This window comes from Triticum aestivum, chromosome 4B (assembly GCF_018294505.1).
Source record: "Triticum aestivum cultivar Chinese Spring chromosome 4B, IWGSC CS RefSeq v2.1, whole genome shotgun sequence".
Lineage (NCBI taxonomy): Eukaryota > Viridiplantae > Streptophyta > Magnoliopsida > Poales > Poaceae > Triticum > Triticum aestivum.
Window position 1 is genome coordinate 388,906,979 of NC_057804.1, and position 6,970 is coordinate 388,913,948.

Here is a 6,970-nt window from a genome sequence, read left to right on the forward strand (position 1 = left end):
AGGGCACAGTGCGCAAGATGGGCATTGACCCTTCAAGGCTCAAGCCCACCAAAACTACCTTTAAAGGTGTAATTCCCAGAGTAGAGGCCCGCTGTACAGGCTCTATAACGTTGGAAGTGGTCTTCGGATCCCCGGATAACTTCCGAGCGAAGAGTTAATCTTCGATATCGGCCCTTTCCATAGTGGTTACCACGCACTGCTCGGACGAACTGCATTCGCTAGATTCAATGCGGTACCACATTACGCAAACCTCAAGCTCAAGATGCCAGGACCGGGCGGGGTCATCAGTGTCAATGGAAATATGGACCGCTCCCTTCGAATAGAAGAGCATACGGCAGCCCTTGCGGCAGAAGTACAATGCGGCCTACTCCGACAAACCAATCCGGCGACAACTTCGAGCACAGTCAAGCGAGTCCGGAGCACCCCGCAACAGGATCATCAAGAGCGTGATTAGCAGTCTGGCTTCCGCTCAAGCCCCTTCAAAGCAGCATTCATGCCACGCGTACACAATTACGCACTCAAGATACCATGGGCATAGGCGGAGGAGCATCAACGACTCAGTCAATAGTGCGGGTAACCGCCAAATACCTTCGTACTCTTTTCCTCTTACATTTCAGGACACCGCGTTAGTGCAGCACCCTCAGAAGAGCCGAATTGCCGGACTCATATGGGAGAGACATCCAAGGAGGCAACAGACGTTGTGCACAGAAGGAAATACCCAGGTGGAATCTATTTACGATCATTATACCTGCTCTATCTATCTGTACACAGCCTGCCCCTGGATAGGACATGTCAAATACTCCTATTTTTATCTCTGCTTAATGCATCCATTGTAAACATACGCTTAAACGTATTTTTCGTCAATGGGAGATTATATATAGCGTCAGCTTATTATCCTTATTTGAGCATTTTCTTCTCTTATAAATGTTTATTTGGTATTGCATCCGTACACCTTGGTACGGTCACTTTGCCAGGGGCTTCTCATGGCGCCCCGTAATATGGCAAATAAAGTCCGAACACTTTCAATAGTGCGGCACCCCAAACTTATAGCACTATATGCATCACCTCCGAATCATGTCTTGGGTCTACAGTTGGGATAGCCCGGCTCCCTTGTTTTGGTGCCTTACGTTCTGTTATATCGGCTAAGGTAGCGTAGGGAGAACTACTGCGATTGTGTCCCGGTTCTTCCGGATGAGCACCTCTGTAGAGAAAGCCGAAAACTGACCGGCATGATGTGGCGAGAGCCGGTCGCTGTTCGAGAGGTCTTAAAATCCTTAAAGATTTTCCGCTTTAGGCGATAAATCCGCTTCGTCCGATCTAGGCATGTATAGCGCCCCGATTCAGCCTTCCGGATTCTAGGGGCTTCGCTGAAATTTAGAATTGTAGACTCCTATGGCTAAGTGAAAGTTATAAAGCCGTGTAGTTCGATTGCCTTGTTCGTTGCGCCGGACACCTCCTTAAGGGACCAAGCATTTGGATAAAGAGTGTCCGGGTTTTCCACGAACACCCCAGTACTAGTTACATGGGGGAGGAAGCCGACGACTGGCCTACTTTCAAAATTTTATAAACAGCCGCACAGAAGGTAATATTTTAAATAACAAAAGCGCTACATAGCGCAAGTAACTTCGTCTTTAAACTACAAACATGACAGAAGTGAATTCACTCTAAAATAGCATCCTTGGTACACTCATCGGGGACGAGACGAGCACCCTTCATCACGCCATCATAGTACATCTCGGGATGGCGATGCGCCTTGCCCTCTGGCGGCCCGTCCTTGACCAGCTTCTCCGCATCCAGCTTGCCCCAATGCACCTTGACACGGGCAAAGGTCCGGCAGGCACCTTCGATGCAAACTGATCGCTTGATCACCTCAAGCCGTGGACAGGCATTCACCATCCGCTTGATCAGGCCAAAGTAGCTACTGGGTAGGAGCTCACCCGGCCACATCCGGACTATGAAGCCCTTCATAGCCAGCTCGGCCGCCCAGTGGAGTTCGACCAACTGCTTCAGTTGGTCGCTCAGAGGTATCGGATGTTCGGCCCCATCATACTGGGACCAAAACAGCTTCTCCGTTGAGCTCCCCTCCTGGGCACGGTAGAACTCCGCAGCATCTGATACCCTGCGTGGCAGATCTGCAAATGCCCCTGGAGAGCTCCAATTCGAGTAAGTAAAAGAAACGCCTCCTCCACATGTTTGCTTTGCATAAAGAACTACTTACCCGCTGCTATCTTTTTGGCCTCTTGGATCTCCTAATGTGCTTTTCCGGCTTCGGCCTTGGCATCTTTCAAATTTACAAGGGCCTTTGCAAGCTCGGCCTCTTTCACCTTCAGCTCATGCTCCACGGACTCGCACTTCTTATCGAGGTCCCGGAGCTCTTGTTGTACCTCGCCCACCCTAGCACTTTGCTTTTCGCGCTCCTTACATTCCAAGGCCGCCTTGTCTTCGGCCTCGGACAGCGCCTTCTTCAGGGACGCCACTTCGATGGTGGCCCCTGTTACACAGTCACTTAGGTGTTAGACTCACCAATTTTGAGTATCCTAAAATGCATAAGAGAGGGAATCACGTACCCTTATTCTCTTCGAGCTGCCTCTACGTGAGGTTGAGCTCTCCCTGCGCCTGCTCCAGGTCCCATTTCAGTTCGGCAACCTCGGCAGTACGGGCAGCAGCAGCAAGCAGCATAGCCTGCTTATTCACAACAATACTTATCATTAGACTCCTGCGGATTATAATAGACCCTCCGTTTGGCTTTTCTTTCCGAACATCAAACAGAGTATCAGGGGCTACTACCTATCGGGTGGTAATTTTGCACATATTATTAATTACCTCAAAGCCTGTTAGGAGGCTGGTGCAAGCTTCGGTTAGTCCGCTTTTGGCGGACAAAACCTTCCAAATCACCATACTCATAAGAGTACGATGCTCTTCATCCATGGAAGCGTCGTGAAGCGCTTCCAGCAGACAATCCGGCGCCTCATGCGCAACGGAAGTCCGCGACACAGACGGCTCACCCTACCTAACGAGGGGTCGCCCGCCTAAGTCCGGAACCATCGAAGGTTCCGGAAATTGTGTTCGGCTGAGAGCCCGGTTGGCCATGGCTCTCATCGACACGATCCACGGGGATCTTGAAACCCGTGTGTCCGACATCTGGAATCCTTCCTTGGGGCGTCTCCAGAGCCACCTCCCCCCGCTCCGGGAGCCTTCGGGACAACACCTCTGAAGTGAATTTATTGCCGAATCACTCAGGGACCCGGAGGAAGATACCTCGGGGTGAGCCCTTGCCGGACTGCACATATGTTCGAGATTATAAATACAAAAACTATGAAGTGAAATCATGAGAGAATGCGGACACTTACGATCGCACTGGGGGCTTCCCCCTGGGCAGCCACCCCTCCTCACTATGAGCGGTTGTGGCAGAGTAGTCCGGAAGGGACACCTTCCCCTTCTTCGACGCCCCGGCCTCCCCCTCCGGGGCGGCTTTTCTCTTCTTCCCCTTCCCAGTGCGGGGAGGTGGAATTTCTTCTTGATCCCCCCCGCCTTCGCGGGAGGAATCTGTCTCGTCATCATCAGACGACAGGGGTATGACGGCCTTGCACCGAGGGCATTTTCCGGCCCCCTGGTCCGCCTCCTCGGGCCCCTCATCCTTTTCAGATAGGGCGTCTTCTTCTTCTTCCTCCTCCCCTTCGTGGGAGGAGTCCGCCTCGTCGTCTTCGGACGAGGCTTCTGGCACAACATTACGCCGGAGACCCTTTCGGGTCCCCAGAGCCTTCTTCTTGGCCATATTCTCCGGCACCTTGTACGGTGCCGGGACCAGCATCTCTGTCAGGAGAGCATCTGCTGGGCCTTCTGGCAGCGGAGCCGGACAGTAGACCTGCTTCGCTGTCTCCACATAGTCCTGAAGCAAATATGCACAACTACTTAAGGCACTCCCATGAATATATTGGGAAGAACTGGGTCCGGTGGCAGTCTGAGAACTCACCGGCCTAGGAACCCGCGTGATGTGAAGCCTGCGGTCCTTGGATGTGGGAGGAGGTACTTCGGAGGCCTTGAATAGCACCTTCCATGCGCCTTTGTGTGTCATGTAGTAGAGCTTCTGGAGCGTCTGGTGTTCGGTTGGGACTCCCACAGATTGACTGCCCGCCTCTGACAGGGCGGGATCCGGCGAACGAGCATGACTTGCATGGATCATGTTGACAAGCTTGATGTTCTTGTCCTTCATGCTTTTGATGCATGTCTGGAGTCCGGCCAGCTCCGTGCAATCACCCCAAGACAGGCCCTTCTTCTCCCAGGAGGTGAGCCGCATGGGGGATCCGGATCGGAACTCGGGGGCCGCTGCCTAGTTGGCGCCGCGCGGCTCGGTGATGTAGAACCACCCCGATTGCCACCCTTTTACGGTCTCTGGAAAGGAGCCGTCGAGCCATGTGATGTTAGGCATTCTGCCCACCATGGCCCCTCCGCACTCCGCTTGTTGGCCGCTTACAACCTCGGCTTCACGCAGAAGGTTTGCAGCCATAGGCCAAAGTGAGGTCGGATGCGGAGGAAGGCCTCGCATACAATGATGAACGGCAAGATGTTGAGGACGAAGTTCGGGGCTAGATCATGGAAATCTATCCCGTAGTAGAACATGAGCCCGCAGACGAAGGGATGGAGTAGAAATCCCAGTCCACGGACGAAGTGGGCGACGAATACGACCCTCTCGTGGGGTCCTGGGGTCGGAATGACCTGCCCGGCGTCCGGTAGCCGGTGCGCTATGTCCGCGGCCAAGTATCCGGCCGCCCGAAGATTTGTGATATGCTTCTCCTTGACGGTGGAAGCCACCAACTTGCCTCCTGCTCCGAACATGTTTAGCTGTGTGGAGAAGACTTGGGCTTGGGCGCGTCCTGCTCGAGGGGGCAAGAATGGGCAAAGGAGGAAGAAGGCGTGGATGAAAATGGGGAAATCTTATCCCTTTATAGAGGCGCCAAAAGCGGTGCGCCTCCCCACTTGCCCGTTGGGAATCGCTTGTTTCCCAAGCACCGCGATTAATGGCGTGGTGGGATTACCCATACCCGTATTGATGAGAATCTCATGACAAGGGGACACGATCTCTGCTTTGACAAGACATGTCAAAGAAACCGCCTCGCAATATGCGTTGTAGCTGGTTGTGGGAAAACAGTTCGAATAATGATCCGGCAGTAATAACATGTCACGTCATCAGAAAACGTTGTCAGCAGATTGCGTTTGTGAGATATCATTCTCTCTACAGTGGTGTGTAAAGATCATTTTGTTGATCCGGACATGATTTGAGTGTTCGATGACTACTTTGGAGTATTCGGAGAAGGAACCCGCCTTACAATGCCGAAGACAATACTGCGTGCCGGATTCATCGTTATTGAAGCCTGGTTCAGGGGCTACTGAGGGAGTCCTGGATTAGGGGGTATCCGGACAGCCGGACTGTGTACAACGTCCGGACTATTGAAGCGTGAAGATACAAGACTCAAGAATTCGGCCCGTGTCCGGATGGGACTCTCCTTTGCGTGGAAGGCAAGCTTGGCGATCCGGATATTGTGTTTCCTTTCTTGTAACCGACTCCATGTAAACCCTAGCCCTCTCCGGTGTCTATATAAACCGGAGAGCTTGGTCCTTTGAAGGCAGATCACAATTACAATCATACCATCATAGGTTAGCTCTTAGGGTTTAGCCTCTACGATCTCGTGGTAGATCTACTCTTGTACTATCCATATCATCAATATTAATCAAGCAGGAAGTAGGGTTTTACCTCCATCGAGAGGGCCTGAACCTGGGTAAACATCTGTGTCCCTTGCTTCCTGTTACCATCAGCCTTGACGCACAGATCAGGACCCCCTACCCGATATCCGCTGGTTTTGACACCGACAACACCAACTGGGCGGCGGCCCCCGAGTTTCGATTTGGTATCCCTAGGCGGCTCACCTCCTGGCAAGAGAAGGAACTAGCCTGGTGTGCACCGGCGGAGCTGACCGGACTCCAGAACTTTGTCAAAAATATGATAAGCAAGAAAATGAAGCTTGTCAACATGGTCCAGGTCATGCTCTTCCGCCGGATTCCCCCGTGTCAAAGACGGGCATTCAATATGTGGGAGTTCGACCCGACCGAACACCAGACGCTGCAAGAGCTCTTCGATACGACACACAAAGACGTCTAGAAGGTGTTGTTTAAGGGTGCCGAGGTACCTCCTCCCCTTACGGAGGATCACGGACTCAGCACAAAGCGCCCCGCCAATCCGGTAAGTTCTCTATATTTCACAAGATGTTCCTTTCCCCAATATATTCATGAGAGGAATCTAAGCCACCATGCCAATTTAACAGGACTGGGTAGCGACAGCGGAGCCGCTCGATTGTCCTGCTCCACTGCCTAAAGGTCCAGGAACGGCTCTCTTAACGGAGATGATGTTTCTGTCGCCCTATGAGGTGCCAGAGAAGAAGGCCAAGAAGAAGGCCACGTGGACCAGGAAAGGTCTCCGGCGCAAGGTTGTATCGGACTCATCATCCGAAGACACCGAGGCGCGCTCCTCTAATGAAAACGAGGAGGAGGAAGAGGAAAGTTCCCCCCCCCCCAATCGGGTGGGGGAGGGGAGGGGGGACAAGAAAAGGAAGGTCGCCCCGTCTAGGGAGGCCGAAGAGTCTAAGAAGGGGAAAACCCTCCCTCTAGACCACTCCACCACAGCCGCCTACATCGACGAGGAGTGGCTGCCCAGGGACAAGCCCCTGGCGAAGTCGTAAGTATCCGGATACTATAATACTTTCTGGCACATTTTGCTTTATTGCTTCTTATCATGTTAAATATGATCGTGCAGTCCGTCCAAACCCCGCATTGACTTATCCTCCTCAGATGGGTCTTTGAGCGCGTCAGCGATGAACAACGATTCGCTCCCGATGGCCACCACCCCCAGCCCGCAGACGACACCGAGGTGTTGTCTCAAAGGATACCGGACCAGGGGGAGACAGTTCTGAGGGCG